The sequence below is a fragment of the Falco rusticolus genome, chromosome 4 (genome assembly GCF_015220075.1).
Source record: "Falco rusticolus isolate bFalRus1 chromosome 4, bFalRus1.pri, whole genome shotgun sequence".
NCBI classification, from domain to species: domain Eukaryota; kingdom Metazoa; phylum Chordata; class Aves; order Falconiformes; family Falconidae; genus Falco; species Falco rusticolus.
Genome location: NC_051190.1, coordinates 107,119,260 through 107,138,717, shown reverse-complemented (window position 1 = coordinate 107,138,717; position 19,458 = coordinate 107,119,260). Strand labels below are relative to the sequence as shown.

Here is a 19,458-nt window from a genome sequence, read left to right as displayed (position 1 = left end):
TCACGCGAATCACAAAGATCATCCAGACACACTGATTTTATCTCACCTCTCCCACTGCATGCATGTGGCATTACAAATCACACATATTCAAGTAGCTGCAATACTCAAAGTATCAGCAGGCTGAGAATAGCACAGAAGCTATCTGCATGAAATAAAATTAAAAGATTGATTTCAAATTGCCCTGATCTTTGCCTTCCAAATTCCCAAACTTCTTGTTATGAAACAAAGCATTTTCCCAACATGTCATGCTGAAGAACTGCACCCTGAAGTTACCCATCTTTAGACAAAATAAGAACAGAATTACCTATGAAACCTAATGGCTGAAAGTCAAAGCCTAATTCTTTAAACAAATATTCGATGTAACAGCATTGTCCTAGATTTAAGCAAAAAACAAATTTCAGCTCAAGTTTACTAAAACGAAGTATCCTTTTAAAGCACAATTCATCAAACAGCAGTGCTGATACAGTAACAAACACGTTCAAGACAGAAAAACAAAATATGCCACGTGCCTTAAATTTACTATTTTACCATTTAAATAAATAATGCACCACACAAATAAGCAAGCCTGAATGCAGAAGTTAGAAATCAAATGCCCACATCTTGCATCTCTTTCCCCCCAAATAAATCCACAATGGATAAGTAGAAACACAGACTTAAAAAATTACATCTCATTACACACATTTTCATCAAGAGAAGACTCCGTTAAAGAGCATATTTATGCTTTTTCCAGTTGCTGGTTACATTAATCAGCCTGATTTCTATTCTGAAATAGTCAGCTCCTAGGTCTACAATGTTAATATCCAGATAAGAGTAAAGTCAAGAAAGACATAACTGCAGCTACTGTCCAGTTAGCAACCTATACTGTTCTGCAAGGAAGAAGTAAATTTCAACTACCAAAAAGAACAGAGTAACATTCACAATTCTATATTTAGTACTTTAATTAGTGTTCAAATACTACCCAATAATCTCCATATCAGAAATTTAATCTTCTAAATCTTTAGAGGGAAAAATAACAGTCTGGAGGAACAATGCAACTTTGTCCTTAGGCTGACTGTTGTTATTTCTGAAAATAGCCCACAAGAGATCTATTGCCAACACCATGCAGCAGGATGGAGGCATTTAGAAGAAACAAACAGGAAAGTCTGGTGGAAATCTACATAGAGAAGCAAGATGCCAAAATTAAGATCACTGCAACCCAATCAGTGCCTTTAACAGAACATTACCATCTTAAGGCAGCAGTCAACAAGAGGTCACACCAGAAAGGGTCAAGGGCATCCTGAAACTCCAGTACTGATGAAACCATGGTGAAATGATCAATGTATTTCAGCCCCACACATGAACATAGAGGCCCACCAAAACAGCCAACTTCCCTATTAGTTAACGCCGATTTTCTGAAAGATTAAAAAATAAAATAGCACCCAAAAATTAAAATGTTAATTGACAGAAAGCAAAGTATTATAATTGAAACATATGTCTCAAAGCCTGGGCTGGGGCCACACCACAAGCCTAGGGAGTCTTTCCAACAGCATCCAGGAAACCATCCAATTCTTCCTCAAAGAAATATCCACGGTGGTAACTGATTATTCATGACAGAGAAATGTTTAGATAGCATACGTGCTGGTAACCAACTGACTGCAGTGATATACAGTGAAGCATGTGCCTCAAAAGGTTTCTCCAAAAATTATCTTTCTCAATGCAGAATACGTAAAAGCATGATCAAGATCAGGCATATATATATAAGGTTTTGCAACAATAAGGAACTATTTTGCTCATTTCCACAAGTAGCAACCAGCCACACTTTCAATCTTCAGCAAGTTGTTGTTTGTGGGTTTTTTTGTGAAGCTCTGGACTGTAACGTAAAGATTTCCAAATCTGATCTATGTGACTGTGACTCCCATTGTCCCAGATCTGTGACCCCCATGGCAAAGTCGTGAACTTATGTAACTTTGGACAGAAACAGTGCAGTAACTGAAGAATCTTTCCTTCCCCATCCAAATATTCAGTAATCTAACAGCGAGCAACATCACCAGTGGTAGTTTGCTCCTCAGTACAACATTACGTGTCCCTAAGACACTCATGACATGACTTGACACAGGCCAACTACCAGCTTATTTAGCTTCACACCAAGCAAGGGACTGAAAGCACTTCACAGCATTTCTGAATGATCTTTTTGTCAGTGAAGAGGAAAAATATTAACGTTCACTATTCTGTATATCTCAGCAGCTCTTCCCTAATGATGAACTCTCACCTACTTTAAAAGGTGTGACAAGTCCTGGTGATTGAATGACGGTGATTTGAGTTTTTCTGGTAGCAAACTCCAAACAATTCCCAGTAGTCCCTCATCTGTGAAATTTCTAAAGTATCATTTCTTTTTCTGCTCCTTCTCAAGATTTACATGCAACTGTTCTGGAACTTGATACACAGGCATAGCATTAACAGTGTACCAATACACCATTCCAGCTGCCTCCTCCGATCATGCCACCACCTTAAAGCAGTTGGAGAGAACCACCTCACAAACAAACAGCTGGCTGATGTTGAACCCTGTGAAGAGACTGGCTAGGCAATGGTCAAAAGAAAACAACTGAAAAAGTACTTTAGTAGGCATTTTTTTTTAAATAAAAAATTGGTCAATCTACCCTGTAGCTTAGCAACACACTTACATTCTTCGTTGATGCTAACCTAGTATTTGGCAGCATCTGCAGAAAAAACACTTATCACCTCTTCTCTTAGCTGGAAAACTCTACTCCATTCTAGCAATGACTAGAAGTTATTCAATTATTCATATCTTCATCATCAGCTACAGCATATTTCAAGATCAAGGCGTAAAACGCTGGTTTTGTGCTCTCTCTTCTGTGCAATTGCTTGACTTCAGTTTAAATGACTACCCAGAGTTACATGGGGAAGAAAATTCCCTATGATTAGAAATACAAAACTCTTTCACATGAAGGACTGAACTTTCTTGGATTGGTCCAAGACCACAAAATAAACATTCCCAGCATGTACCAACCACCATGAGCATCAGCACCAAGTCCAAAGTACATTTCTTGCTTTTGCTAACCTACACATCAAAATGTTTTTAAAACACTTAATACAAACCAAGACTCTCTTTTGATAACACTTCTTCCCTTGGAAGAGACTGATAGAAGACAGTACTTACTGCACTGCTGGATCGCTGCCCAACACCACTATGGGGAAGATGGCATCAGACCTCAGCAGAGAAGCAAAATCCCAGTCCACCTCTGTATTACATTTGTCTGCCAACAGCTGCCACGTTCCTACTGCCCTCCCTACAATTACTAGTGGAAGTTTAGCCCTCTTTTTATACCATTCACTTCACACTGTCATTCCAAGGAAGTAAACTCTAAAAAGCTGACAATCGTCTTCACACATGAATCCCTTTTCATTGGCAAATACCTTTGCTGTGCTTTCTGGATACCTGCTTTAAATGACAGACATGACAGACTTAAAAACTGGTCTAATGTGAAAGACAAAAGGCTTTAACTTTTTTTTTTTTTTTTTTTTTTTCCCTCTTCAGTTCTATCTTCTACTGTGTTCCACAGCTTTTTAGCCAAAATTGTTTTGAACAGTTGATTGCACTCTATACGGTATACTCCTCCTACCCCTTACAGCAGAAATATACTAAAGAACTACAGCAAATTAGACATGTATGACCTCCCATGCCTGAATCAAGGTTAGCTATCCTCAGGATATTCTTCCAGACATACTCCTACCACAACTCTTAAAATACTTTCCAATAATTACCCTATAAGTGATGTAAGGCTTACTAACTCTATTAATTTATCACTATTTTCAACAGCAGTGAAAAAGGATTCAATATTTGGGAATAGCTCCTAAAATTAACTGAATTGGAAAAGAAAACGCACTACATAGATATTTATAGAAGTGATAAACTGTCTTTAAATCAATATTTTAATCACTGTATGCAGTCTAGTTTAACGAATCAACATGTCTTCACCAGCAATCTGGAATTCACACTCTTCTTTTTTAAGGAAAACAGGAATAACATTCTTTACTTTACAGTCTGCCTTTAGCACCCAAATTACCTTGACTACATTATTTGATTCTGCAGTATGCAAAGACGAATCACTGACTGTTGGAGGAAAGCTCTTCTATGTCACCTTTTTTCTGGAAATGCATGTAAGACAATTAAGAAGCAAACTTATGGAGACAGAATCCATGTTTAGATTAGAAAAGACCTTTAATATCATCAAGTCCAACTGTAAACCTAACACTGTCAAGTCCACCACTAAACCAAGTCCCTTAAGCACCACACCTACGTGTCTTTTAAATACCCTAGGGATGGTGACTCAACTACTTCCCTGGGCAGCCAGTTCCCAGGCTTGACAACCCTTTCAGTGAAGTAAGTTTTCCAAAAATCCAACCTAAACCTCCCCTGGTGCAACCCGAGGCTATTTCCTGTCCTATTGCTCGTTATCTGGGAGAAGAGATAAGACACCCCTGTCGCTACAACCTCCTTTCAGGTAGTTGTAGAAAGTGATAAGGTCTCCCCCAGCCTCCTTCTCTCTAGGCTAAAAACAACCCCAGTTCCCTCAGCCACCCCTCGTAAGACTTGTGCTCTAGACCCTTCACCAGCTTTGCTGTCCTGCTCTGGACATGCTCCAGCACCTCAGTGTCTTTCTCGAAGTGAGGGGCCCAAAACTGAACACAGAATTCGAGGTGCAGCCTCACCAGTGCGAGTACCGGGGGGATGATCACTGCCCTAGTCCTGCTGGCCACACTGTTTCTGATACGAGCCAGGGTGCTGTTGGCCTTGGCCACCTGGGCACACTGCTGGCTCATGTTCAGCGAGCTGTCGACCAGCACCCCCAGGTCCTTCTCTGCCAGGCACTTTCCAGCCACTCTTCCCCAGGCCTGTAGTGCTGCGTGGGGTGGTTGTGACCCAGCTGCAGGACCTGGGACTTAGCCTCATTGAACTTCATTCAGTTGGCTTCAGCCCATGGATGCAGCCTGTCCAGATATCCCTGTAGAGCCTTCCTACCCCCAAGCAGATCAACACTGCTCGAGGGTGCACTTGATCCCTCATCCAGATCACTGAGAAGGATATTAGCCAGAACTGGCCCCAATACTGAGCCCTGGGTGACTGGCCACCAACTGTATGTAACACCATTCACCACAACTCTTCAGGCCCAGCCATCCAGACAGTTACTTAACCAGTGAAGAGTACCTATGTGATGTGTGATGACACTCAAGATGATCTGCTCCATAACTTTCCCCAGCACCAAGGTCAGACGGACAGGCCTGTAGTTCCCCAGGTCCTCCATCCGGCCCTTCTTGTAGATGGATGTCACGTTCGCTAACCTCCAGTCATCTCCTGGGTTAGCCAGGACTGCTGATAAGTGATGGAAAGCGGCTCATTGAGCACTTCTGCCAGCTCCCTCAGTACCCTTGGGTGATCCCAGCCAGCCCCACAGACCTGTGTGTGTCTGAAGTGGAACAGCAGGTCACTGGCCATTTCCCCTTGGTTTGTGGGGCTTCATTCTGCTGCCTGTCCCTGTCTTCCAGCTCGGGGGCTGGGTACCCCAAGAACGACTGGTCTTACTGTTACGGACTGAGGCAAAGCTGGCATCAAGTACCTCAGCCTTTCCCTCATCCTTTGTCACTATGTTGCCCCCACATCCAATACGGGATGGAGATTCTCCTTAGCTCTCCTTTTGTGGCCAGTGTGTTTACAGAAACATTTTTTTTTTATTGTCTTTGATGGCAGCAACCACATGAAGTTCTAGTTGGGCCTTTGCCCTTCTAATTTTCTCCCTGCATAACCTCGTGACATCCTTGTAGTCCTTCTGGGTTGCCTGCCCCTTCTTCCAAACTTTATAAACTCTCCCTTTTTGTCCTGAGTTCCAGCCAAAGCTCTCTGTTCAACCAGGCTGATGGTCTTCCCTGATACCTTGTCTTTGGGCGTGTGGGGACAGCCTGATCCTGCGCCTTAAGATTTCCTTCCTGAGGAATGTCCAGCCTTCCTGCACTCCTTTGCCCTTCAGGACTGTGTCCTTCTGAGGGACTTTGCCAACCAATCTCCTAAACAGGCCATAGTCTGCCCTCTGGAAGGCCAAGGCAGCAGCTCTGCTGACCCCTCTCCTTCTCCAAGAACTGAAAACTCTGTTATTTTGCGATCACTATGCCCAGGATGGCCTCCAGCCAGCACATCACCCACCAGTCCTTCTCTGTTCGCAAACAACAGGTCCAGCGGGCGCCTTCCTTGGCTGGCTCCCTCCCCAGCTGTGTCAGGAAGGTATCTTCCACACGTTCCATGAACCTCCTAGATTCTTCCCTCTCTGCTGTACTGTATTTCCAGCAGATGTGTGGGAAATTGAAGTCCCCCATGAGAACAAGGGCTAGCGATTGTGGACTTCTCCCAGTTGCTTATAGAATATTTTGTCTGCCTCATCCTGGATGATATTCAATAGCAGTCATAATGGATTAGGTTCCTTTCTCTTTCATAACATGAGGAAGTTTTTAAAAGGTAAAATAATCACAGCTTTCTAAGAGTACTGTCACCTATGCTGTGAAGTTCATTGACAGAGTATTTTGTGGAAAACTTTGTTATGAAAAGATAATATACTGTGAAAAATTTCCTTTAGTTTCTTTTCCTGTTTAAGGAAGCCCACATAACTGATCCTATCCATCTTTTATCATCCCCAAGTCAAAAAGCTAAATGCCATACTGTAAAGATGCACACATCTGAAATACTTAAGTTAAATATTATTCCTTCTAAAACATATTTAAAATAAAAATTGGAATATCTGCAATCAATTTTAGGGCATAAAACTATTTATGAAAAATAATTTAAATAAAAACAACAAAAGATAAATCACTCTGTATGTTTGCTGCTATAATCTCAAAGAACTACCAAAAGGGAAAATTAAATGAGGTTACTAAGTGGCATTTCCAAAACAAACAAAAGGAGCTATTTCTTCACAGAGTTAAAAGTCAAGCCATGGAACTCCTTGCCACAAGACATTAAAACTTTACAAAGGTTAAAGTGAGCACATTTTTGGAAGAAAGAGAAAACTGGGGTGGGGGAGCAGGAAGGTTCCTGGATAAAAAGTGATTCTCCTTGCCCAAAAGCTTTCAGATCTCCAGGATAGCATATGAGGGAAATAATGTCACGCACTTCCTCAAACTTCTCCTTAAGAATCATTCCTCAGACAGGCTGGAGAAAGATGACTAGGTTAGAAGTATGTTTGGTCCGAGTCACTGTGGTTGCCATAAGCCTCACTGCCAAAGGTATAAAAAACCCCAAAAGATAGGTTGAAAACCTGGAAATAGTTTGCTCAATGACTTATCCAGCATCTCAGACTGTGACACGCTAAATATCACATCTGATTTTTCCACATTTTTTGACAGGGGGAGTTCAATGACTTTCAAAGTTGTAAACCAACAGAGAAGGCAGGAAGACTTGTTCTTATGTTTTAAATTAAGAAAAAAAGTATGTCTAAAGATAAATTTTTTTTCTTAAGCACAGTTAATAGTTCAGTTTATTATAAGCAATATCTCATGAAATAAATCCATTTTCATTTCAAAATGCATTTTTCTTATTTCTTCCTCTTTTAACATATACCCAGCAAACTTACCCTGTAAATGATGTTACGTTTAAAAAAATTACCTATTGCTATCTTTGTGCACTTAACATAACTGGACATATATTGGATTTGAATTAATTTTATTAGTTTTAAAATAGGAATTTTAGAAGTCCTAAAAATACTTTAATTGATTTTCCATTTTCATGCAAAACTATAAAAATTACTAACTTTGTAAATGTTAAGGTCTGTAGTTGCTTTAAAAAAACGCGCAAATGTACCAATTCTGTTTAGCAATAAATAAATACAAAACTACTACAGCAAAAGTACTTTTACTTGAAAACCAACATTTCTTTGGGAACACAAGAAAGTAAAACCACAACAATTAGCATCCACGTATGTCTAGATGTTCAAACCATGAAGAAATGACTGATTCAAGCTGTACAAAAAATTCCATTCATTTCTGTTACCATCAGATACACAATGCCTAACGAAGCACTCTTTAATAGCAATGCAATTATAATAATACAGATTAGGTCCTACAGCCTGTCCTTTCTATACTGTCACCAGTGGTTGTAGATAATGGACACTGATACAATAACAAAAGCTTCCAGGAAACCAAATTAAAAAAAACCTGTCTCCCCAGACAACAAGAACACCTTGTCAGAGCTTAGTATGTTTTTCTGGCACCTAGTATCTACTTTCTGGAACTCAGAACAGATGTATTCATGGAGCTTTCTTAAAGTTCACAGATCTAGAGCTGCAACTCTGCAGATATCTCCGTACTGAAGTCATCTGAGGAAGCAAGGTGACTGTGCTTGGTATTTCCATCTGATTCTTTTCTGATGTACAGGAGCACAATGAAAAAATATAAGTCTGTCTGAACAAGATTTAAAGCAAGAAAACAAAGCTCTTTTAATTCTGGTTTTAGTCAGCATGGTCACTTCTCTGATTTGTCTTGAACTAGTTATCTGGGTTAAAATACCACCACTTCCAATGACAAAGATTTCACTTGAAATTCCAAGCCGGGATCACTAATGGAAAAAAGGAAATATATATTAAAAAAACTCTTGAATTTTTTACCTTCCACAGATTGGAGTTGTACATTGTATTGACTCAGAATGTTTAGAATTCAATGCTATTTGGCCGGATTAGGTTAGGAAGATAATGGAAAAGATAATAAAAACTTACTGTATAATTGTTAAGCTATAGCATTCAGTATTTATTAGCAAGTCTTTCAGCACTGTGTGCAAGATGCACCCTTCCGCCAGTAACAGAGACATGGAAGAGAATCAACTCCTTTAAGCTGACTACTTGATGCACTCTAATTTTTTTAATAAATGTAATCTTAAAATTTTGCCATCCTCTCCCCAAGATGAGCAGAAATGGAATACATGAGTGCTTGCACAACCAGGAACTCCCTCCTCCCTGTCCTTCAGACAACACAAAAAGCTCAACCTTCTATAACTTTTCTTTTCCGAGACATCTTTCTGAGATGACCAATTTAGAAGCTTACAAGAAACGCAGATAGAATGGCATTACATTTTACCACTTTTCCAGTTGGGAAAGATGAGTATTTTCAGGGTAGGCCTGGTTCTTTTGCCTCAGAGAAAAGGGTGGTCCGACTGCACCTAAATGAGACAATGCCTAACAATGCTATTATCAGTGGCATAAAGAAACAGCTGCCTTCCACTAACCCGTCCCAGTTCATTCATTCTTCATCATTCATCCTACTTTCAGCCTTTTTCTACAAACAACCTTGAGCTTTCCAACATTTTGCTCCCACTCCTTCTTGAAAATCACTCCAGTGCTCTTTCTAAATGTTCTCTCCAGTCTTCCAGCTACTTTCCTCTGCTTTAATCTATTTATTCAAGTGTTGCATGCTGAGGATCAATAGGGACTTTGTACATGCAATTATAGTTTTAAATGAAGACTTTCTGAATAAAAGCAGTAGAAGAGTTTAACAAGTGACAAAGTCAACTGATACGGAAGTCTGTCTCCTCTGTAACTTCAGCACTAGTTCCAACACAATCCTCAAAATCTGAGGATGAATACCTTAGAAACAGCTGTTCTTCAGAAAGATGAAAGGAAGCCAGCCTTTCAAGGGTACATTTACACTCACACAGATACGTCACCCCTCATCCTGTTCCCTCAGTGGTTCAATCGATGATATCTGAATGTACATTATGTCAATAAAATTCTAAATAAATCACAGATTTTATCTATTTCATGCATGCAGTGAAAAAGCAGCTTAAAAAATGGGGGAAGGGGTGACTGAGGAAAGTAATTCTCTTTCCAACCTGAGGAAACTTTAGACAAATTTGCCTTTGATAATCGACTGAACAAGCTGCACTGCAAGCATCAAGGGATGGTGCAGGGATATCTAGCAGGTGCTGCAGTTTATCACAAAACCGTCTAAAATAATTGGAAGTGACAACCAGCACTACCACAAATGATTTATTAGTCTTTCACTCAGCTTTTCAGCTTCCTCAGGGCCAGAATAAATAATTTACCAACTCTGTATCTTCCAATCATTAATTCTTCCCTGTGCATCCAAACTACATTTAACTCTGCTGGGTTCAGTGGAATTAAAAACACAATATGAAGACTTCCCCCCGCCCCCCCCCAAGTATAGTATTATCTGACTTTATCTAAAAGTAAAATTGTCAATCAAAATTTGTATCGGTGATAGGAGGATTAGAGCTAGCAACTAACACTGTGTTACAAAATATCTGCTGAATAAAATGAAAGTTAAACTGAACAGATATCAACAATGAAATGCTCCCAGGGGGTCAGGCGTGTTCTCAAGATATAAAGAACTGACAGTGTCTGAAGATATTGATTAGCATTGTTTTTCTGATCCATAAACTAACGTTAGTTACAGACAAACATCTTACATGTCCCACATGGTAGATGCATGATGAAAACACTGGACAGAAAACATTCAGAAAATAAATTAAAAAGGAGATGTGGGCAAAATGGAAGGATTAAGCACGAACAGAATTCTGTTCTGTAAAGAAGCAACACCTTTTGAGGAAATACATTAAAGATACAAGATTTGCTAATGCCCTTGTGTTCATATCACAAAAAGCAATTAAAAGAAGAGCATGATACAAGGCAGACTTAGAAACCTGTAGTATAAAATGGCATAAAACCAAAGTACACTTTCAAATTTAAAACAGAATATATAAGGTACCATATTCCTATTAATTATGTAGAGAAAACACAGAGAAAACAAAATCACACCCTAAATCCATTTTTGATGTAAGCTAGTCTTCTCTCATTAAATCAGCATCTATGATTAAAACCAAGATCATTTTTGGTACATAATGTATTGCATTGTTAGAGCAGCATCTGTTTGTTGCACAGCAACACATTTTTCAGCTTTAAGAAACTGTACTCATATAGAAGAAACAATCCGGACTTTGAAGATACAAAAATATTTTTACTTCCTAAAGCATTTTGTACTAAAGGGGTTAATAACATTAATGTGCTAATATTTTGCATTCCAAGAACAAGCTTCAAGCTGTTAGAAACATACAGAAGGAGATTTTCATGGTACTAACAGCTTTCTCTCAGTCCTATGGGACTGAGACAACTCAAACTTTAAGTGCTTAGAAGAAAAGCTCTGTAAAGCTACAAAGGCTAATCAATAGGGCTTTCACCAAATGATAATACAGTCTGAAATGAAATAAATTGCCCATAACAAAAATGCCTTACCCTTTTTCTCATCATTAATCTCAATATAAAGTACAGTATGAACTACAAATCCAAACCAGCTGACATACATATATGTTTTCACACAACTGTTAACACAAAAAAATTTCACAAATACATTATATTTAATATTATTTATTTGAAAGCAATTAATCATCCTCTGTATTTCTGAAACATCAATTATACTTTTTAGTAAGACTGTAAAATCTGTATTCCAATTTTACTGCACAGTAGGGTATTTCCTTCCTTCATTTAAAAACAGATCATCATCTGCTGTAACCAACCAAGCACAAGCTGAACCCAACCTCCTGAAATTTTCAAGAGAATGGACACTGTTATAAGACCTGCATTTTTTAATCACTATGGCAAGGGATGCTCTAAAACAATCCCAAATCTAAAAACTCTGCAATATTGAAAACAGAACAAAACTTTGAGAAACTAAATCACAGGCAAAGTATCAATATCTATACTATCCTCAGCAGCTGGGCCAAAAAAGACTTCAAAGAACTCAAGTCTTAGTAGACAGAGGGAACATGCTTTGGGAAGCCTACCAAAGATAAAAATACTCGATCCCAGCATCTGATCACTAAGGAAAAAGTTACTTGCCCTTGGAATCAGTTATCTAGATTTATACGAAAGTACGTACCTGTGGTCAGATTTTAAAAAATTACTAAGTACGTTGCCTGTTGCCCATACAACCCAGACATGGGTCCTATAAATAAAGAGATCCAGGAAGCTTTTTTTTTCATTTAACTTTTGATGCCAACTTATTATGGCAACTGTCTTGAACAAGTGCATGGACTTTTTGACTTGGAGAAAAATGGATTTGGATACCAATTCCCTTAATAAAAGTATTGAATGCAAGTATACAGTGAAGTTTTATTGCTGTACAGGTTTCCTTGTAAGTTCAAAAAAAGCCCCAAAACCCAAACACAAAAAAACTATGTGTCCAGACTTCACTTTCTGAGTTTGTTCATGCTATTATGCAAAAGTGTTCCAAAGTGACACCTAGTAGCAGAAAATAATGGGCCAATGTAGAGGTTGAAACAGTTTTGGTAAGAAAACAAGATGCAATACTTGATCCTTTTCTGATTAAAATCTAAGTACAGCTGTTGATCTAATCAGGAACTTCTCAAATGACATCTCTCACATTTTAAGTATGAAATTTTCTTCAAACGTTAAAGTAAAAAAGTGCAGAGTATCCTGTCTTCAGCTAGGATAGTGTTAGTTTTCTTCTTAGTAGCTAGTATGGTGCTGTGTTTTGGCTCTGGTGTGAGAACAATGCTGATAGCACAGTGATGGTTCTAGTTGTTGCTGGGTGATGTTTATATATATTAATCAAGGACTTTTTGGTTTCTTGGGCCCTGCCAGTGAGAGGGCTGGAGGGGCACAGGAAACTGGGAAGGGACACAGCCAGGACAGGTGACCCAAACGAACCAAAGGGCTATTCCATACCATGGGACATCGTGCTTGGTATATAAACTGGGGTAAGAAGGAGGAAGGGGTGGAACATTTGGCATTATGGCATTTGTCTTCCCGAGTAACCCTTACGTGCAATGGAGCCCTGCTCTCCTGGGGATGGCCGAACACCTGCCTGCCAGTGGGAAGTAGTGAATGAATTCCTTGTTTTGCTTTGCGTACATGCGTGGCTTTTGCTTTACCTATTAAATTGTTCCTATCTCAACCCTTGAGTTTTACATTCCTTTCATATTCTCCTCCCCATCCCTCTGGGTGAGGGGGAGTGAACAAGGGGCTGTGTGGTACTTGGTTGCTGGCCGGGGTTAAACCATGACACTGAGATTAAAAATTAGGGGTGAGAAGTATTAAACCCAATGAGGAAAGTAAACCAGCCTTAATTTAAACAATTAGAAAGTGTCACTGAAATCTTCACTGCCTGCACAAGAATTCCAGGTAAGTGTATAAGAAATTCTCATACACAATTCTCAGTGCATAAGAAACTAACTGCATTTCTTCACGTGCTTATCAGTTCTGGGTCTATCTACAGTCAGTATGTCTGCTTTTAAGAAATGTCCCGAGGGAGAACTGGGTAAATTTATAATTGTATTTACCCCAAAAGAAGAATCATGTTAGCAAATGTCAGTTTTGACAAAACATCCTCACCTGGGGCACAGGTTCACAGATTTTCTCACTCTTAGTCACTCATAGCATGATTTTTCACCTCCATCAATCTACTTCCCTTTTCTCACATTTTTTCCATCACAGCTATTTGTACATTCTGACAAAACCTTGAGATGAGGAAGAAGAAAGGAACACTCAAGTTTTATCTCCATTTTCCATTCAGTAAAACTGTCATCTCCACTTTACCAAAAGAAAGTGAGGCAGAAGAGGGCTGTAGAGCACATGTGGCAGTGAGTTAGGAACCAAACTTGGTATCTTCTGACTCTCACAGCAAGGCTCTCTGTGGTATACAAATCAACAACGCACCCACCATTACCATTTTGGGAGGAAGCATAGGTTCAGCCTCCTGCACTTTAACCTGAGCTACCGAAGACCCTTCTCTGACCACCATCCACAAAAAATAGCAACCAGAGGTAACTACAAGGTATGGAAGGTAAAACAAAGTTACGAATCCTGCTAGGTACATTTCTGAATAGGAAGCTTAAACAAGAAATTTTCAACGGACTACAACAAATAAGACACTTCTGTTTAGGAAAATGCTCATACGAGTTGTTTTCCTTCCAAAACCAGTGCTTGCAAATAATTTTAAGCAAAAATACCAACTATAAAACAATGTCTGTAAAAATCCATGCAAGCTATTAAGAATCAGACCATTTCTTGATCTGATTCAGGGTTGCAAACCAAAGTCTGGACTGTCACTAGATGTTGAATTGACCTCTGAGTCATCTGAATTAATTGTCATAAAGGCTTCAAACCACCTGAAGACTGCGGGGAAAAGAAAAAAAAACCCAAACAAAACCAAAACCAAGCAGCTCACTCCCAGATGTTTCATTAGTAAGTCAACCACACCAACTCAGAAATACTTGGGGGGGGGGGGGGAAGTAAAAATAACCCATTTTCCACCTCCTCTTGAAGGAGACTTTTGATTGTTTGAGTTTTAGTTTTAACATGCAAGTCACTCAGCTAGCCAGTCCAGTCAAACCAGAAACATGTAAAAGTCTGATTCTGAAGAAAAATTTTCATTATCACAACTCAGAGATGAATGCAGACATTCAGGTCTATGCTCCTGTAAAGTCTTCTTTTCTTCTACACATAAGGATCATCCTCAAAGACTGAAACAGAAATAAATTGAGATAAGATAGGAAGTGACATTATCTAAGGGAGTAAAGGAGGTTTATTAAGTAGTAGTAGAAACAGGCCTCATTCATGTTGCCCACATCCTGGGGGATGTATAGCCCATCCCTGAAATAAAACAGCCATTTTGACCAACACCAGCATATGCTATGGTCTTTTCAGTATTCTGCACAAAGAAGTGCTATGCAAACCACTTCATTTTGCTATTTCATAGAACAAATAAAAGGCATAATAAGTGTGCAGTGAAAAATCATACTGTATGTAAAGAAATTCCCAGTCTTATGGGTATGTAATCAGCATAACAAAGGAGCATGAGAGAAAGCAACTCAACTTCTAATCACGTTTTAGCTAACAGGTTGGTAGACACAACCATATGGAACAAGTAACGCCTCTTGTACTGAATGAATGGAATGCACTTCAGCTGTCTTTGCTGTTTTTAAATTATTAAGATTACGAGCACACTATCTACTTGAGAACAATGTCAGAAAGCTAGAACATTGCAACTTCCGAAGCTCAAATATCATCAAACGCAAGGTCTCCGGCATGTTCCATCTTACTCTAAAAATTTCCAAAAAGAAAATAAATAAAAGAGAAATCACTAAACATCAGTTGTAGTTCCAACAACAATATATGTGTAATATATAACTGAAGGTAAACAATTGAAAGAAGACTGCATATTAGAAAATAGTAACAAAAATGAAACCTTGCATCATGGGACTTTTGGCAATTCTTCCATATGACTCCTCCCTCCTCCGGTCTTCCTTCCATATCTTTAATCATCTGTTAGTAGAAATTTTTGTGGAAACGGTTGTCAAAAAGAAACAGTGAGGATGATCATGTTTTCACAGAAGCACTGTTAATAATACACAAGGAAATAAATAATACTTCAGTTGCAATTTTCTAAGCTTTTTAGCAAAATATTCACTAATCTCTTGCTTCATATAGAGTATCTGGAGACAAGATCTCTAACCCAAAACCCTTCTACCCAATCAGGCCAATGACCAATTCCTAATATCAGACAAGAAAGTGCTGAGGTTTTTTCTAACCTATTTACATATTCTACCCCTTCTCCCTTTTGAAAAGGAACTATTTCTCTACTTTTAACAACTTAATCTACAAGTAAAACAATCCCTTGGGTAACACTCCCTATGACTCCCCTCACATTAGCAGATCTTGGTCCTCACGGTGTACTCTAACCATGCTAGTACCTGTTTGAGAAACAACACAGCATAAAATAAGAAATCCAGAGGGTTTTTGGAGTGCATTGACAACAACTTCATGACACAAATTACCAAGAAGCTGTTGAGAGGGAGGCTTTCCGCTGGACCTCATACTTACAAACAAGGAATAACTGATCAGGGATATAAAAGCTAGAGGCAACATTAGCTGCAGTGACCATAAGATGGTGGAATTCAGCATCCTGAGAGGAGGGAAAAAAGCAAAAAGCAGGATCATAACCCAAGACTTCAGTAGAGGAGACTCTGAACTGTCCAGGGATCTGCTCGGAAGAACCCCATGGCAGACTGTTGTGGAGAGAAGGGTCCAGGAAAGCTGACCAATTGTCAAGGATGTCCTCCTTCAAGCTTAAGAATGGTTCATCCCAAAAAGCATGAAAACAAGCAAACGTGGTAGATGACCTCAATGGATGAACAAGGAGCAGCTGGCAGAACTCAAACACAAAAAGGAGTGTACAGGAGATGGAAGCAGGTACAGGCAACCCAAAAGGAATACAGAGACATCGTCCAGATATGCAGGGATGGGGTTAGGAAGCCAAAGCCCAGTTGAATGTGGCAAGGGATCTGGAAAGCATCAGGTATATCAGCAGCAAAAGGAAGACGAGGGAATGTGTGAGTCTACTGCTGAAGTGTAAGGCCAAGATCCTCAATACTTTCTTTGCTTCAGCCTTTACTGGCCGGATGAGCCTCGAGCAATCCCAGGTTCATGAAACCAGTGTGAAAGTCCAGGGCACAGCAGACTGATCCAGGTGGAGCAGGATCAAGTTTGGGAATATTTAAACAAACCGGATGCACACAAGTCCACGGGCCTCACATGGGATGGACTCACAAGTGCTGAGGGAGCTGGCTACTCTCATTGCTAGGCCACTCACAGTAATCTTGGAAAGGGCAGGGTCCTAGGGACTTGAGCAAACCAAACGCCATTCCTCTCTTGAAGGAGAGCAAGAGGGAGGATCCATGGAAGTACACACTGGTCAGCCTCACATCTATCGCCAAAAAGAATTACCTTATGTGCCACACTACAGGCTGGGGGCCAAGCACCTGGAAAGCAGCTTTGCAGAAAAGGACCCAGGCATCCTAGTGGACACCGAGTTGGCCGTGAGCCAGCACTGTGTCCTCACAGCAATAAAGGCCAAGACCATTAGGAAGACAATTACCAGAAAGTCGAGGGAGGTAATTATTCCCCTTTAGACAGCCCTGGTGATACACTTGTGGGGTACTGTATGCAGTTCTGGGCTCCACAGTATGAGAGACACGAATCTATTAGAGTACGTCCAACAGAAGGCATGAAAATGATTAAGGGTTTGAACTATAAGAAATACAAGCAGATGCTGAGAAAGCTGAGATTGTTTAGCCTTGAGAAGAGAAGGCTCAGGGGATTTAATCTATTTCTACACATTTCTGATGGGAGGGAGCACAGAAGATGGAGGCTGACTCTTCTCAGTAGTAGTCAGAAAACAAAAATTAACGGATACAAATACAAGAAATCCCATTTAAAAATAAGAAAAAAAAAATTTACCATGAGGATAATCAAAGACTGGAACAGGTTGTCCAGGAGTTATGCAGTTTCCACCTTTGCAGATATTCAAAACCCACCCAGACAATGTCCTCAGTTCTAGCTGACCCTGCTTTGAACTGACGGGTTGGACTAGATCATCTCCAAAGGTGCCTTCTGACCTCAACTATTCTGTGGTTTTGTAATTTGATTTATGGGAAAACATAAACATTTTTGCTCAAGTAATTTGTATTAAACAAATATTTATACATCACTAGTGTTAATTATATAGAATCAGCAATAGGACTTTAAATAGCTTGTAAATGTAGGTCTTCCCAAATCACTGTACTAACCATATTTCTTCAAACATTTAGTCACATGCATTTTTCTGTTTTCTGGGTTTTTTTAAGAATCAAAGCATCATGTGAACAAAACATGGTACTTGATAGCATGATCTTAATGAAATAACTATATAAAAATATTTTTTTAAGTCAAAACATACACACACACATTGACACTTAACTTGAATTTAACTAGAGCATGAGTTTTGAACATAAGAGAATTTGCACATGCACTCATGTTTGTGCCAGAAGAGCACAAGAACTGCAAAGAAATCTTTTGTAGGAAAAAGTTTTGGTAAATGTTGAGAAGCAAAGCCTTACAAGGCAGGTAAACTAATGGAGGTATATATGAGTAAAATTACAACATCAACATTTTAATTTCTATACTCAGGACGCCAACTAAGCCTTGCAAATTACACAAATTTTTACCTTAAACAACTTGGAACACTGAAGAAACAATGTATCGCAGGGAATTTACTTAAGAAAAGCTCTATCATACTGAGCCAAATGTCTTTTTTCAGACAATATGAGGGAAGGGGGGGGTGTCTGCATTAATTTTTTTTGGTACCTATGAGTTTTTTAAATGATGATGTACTTTCTGGAGAAGATCAACAAAAGTAGAAATGAGTAAATCAGAGTTAGAAGTAATCAAACATGTTATAATTTGCACTCCTACTGTTGCAAAATACAGCAAGATAAACTTCAGAAACAGTAAGCAATTATTACCCTGTGCATTTTATGCTCCTGGTAGCAGTAGTTTTTAACACCATGCCTAGGCACTGGCTCATGACTGCCTCCTATCCCTTTTAACTGTCTTTTTATCAGTCCTTCCTTGAACTAGCACTAATGTAGTCAGATCAGAAAATTAATAAAGATTACAACTAACATAGCAAAATAATGCATGGATACACACGCAACAGTCGGCATTAAACTGGTAAGAACATGTGACTAGGGAAAGGGTCTTAGCAAGGCCACCTTCTCCAGTTTCTGAAGCGATTCTCCCAATCCATCACCCTTACTATGCTTCCATTTATATTGCAGAGCACCATTTATTCCAACAAAAACTAGACTAGCTGTCCCACAACAAAGGTGACTGAAAAAGCAGTTCATGTTGATCTAGAGGGGATAAAATGTTCATATTATGCATATCATCTATATTTCCAGCTAAGGCAAATTCTAATCACTCAGTAGTAGCCAGAGTATTTATTTTTTTTAATCACTTGCGAGTATTTATTTTTTTTAATCACTTGCCCACATAAACTGCTTTGGAGTTGCCAAATAAGACTGCAAACTGACAGCAAGGTGCACAATCTCTGCTACAATATAGTCTCTATAAAACATGCAAAGAACCAAGAACCTCTGGCTCACTTCAGTATTTAAATGTCTTAAGAGAAGAAAACAAAAAACTAACAAACAAAAAAACCCCCAAACAAACAAAAACCAACCAACCAAAAAACCAAAAGACTTTCCTTTTTACTTTTAAAAAAATCAGTTTTTCTAAAAGATTTTCCAAAATTTCCATTGGCAATGATTATGAAAGCTGAGGTGTATCTCTCCCCAAATGGCAAACTCATACTTTACTGTTTCGCTACTTAGCAATATTACTTTCCCAAGGTCAGCTTAATCCTGTAATTAATAGGTTTACATCATTAACAGCCTCTTGTACTCATTTAGAGCATTTTGCCACATAATTTTTTCCTAGTGTTAGTTCACAAAGCAAAATATCTCCCTTATTGTTTCTGAACGTTTCTGAACTCTGCCCTGTCCCAAGCCACCACCAACAGCTTCACCTTGATTCTCACAAGATAAAGTGAACGTGGTTAACTCAGTTCAAG

General features: G+C 39.1%; 1 protein-coding gene across 4 annotated transcripts in view; it reads right to left on the bottom strand.

Moving 5' to 3' along the window:
* TBC1D5 (TBC1 domain family member 5) overlaps positions 1 to 19,458 on the bottom strand; it is a 324,955-nt gene that overhangs the window by 268,766 nt on the left and 36,731 nt on the right. The window contains exon 3 of one of the 4 annotated variants that reach the window (XM_037387032.1): positions 15,256 to 15,332. The exons of the other annotated variants lie outside the window; for them this stretch is intronic. The gene's annotated coding sequence lies outside the window, so the exon portion shown is untranslated. The remainder of the gene's footprint in view (positions 1 to 15,255; positions 15,333 to 19,458) is intronic. 4 annotated transcript variants of the gene reach the window in all.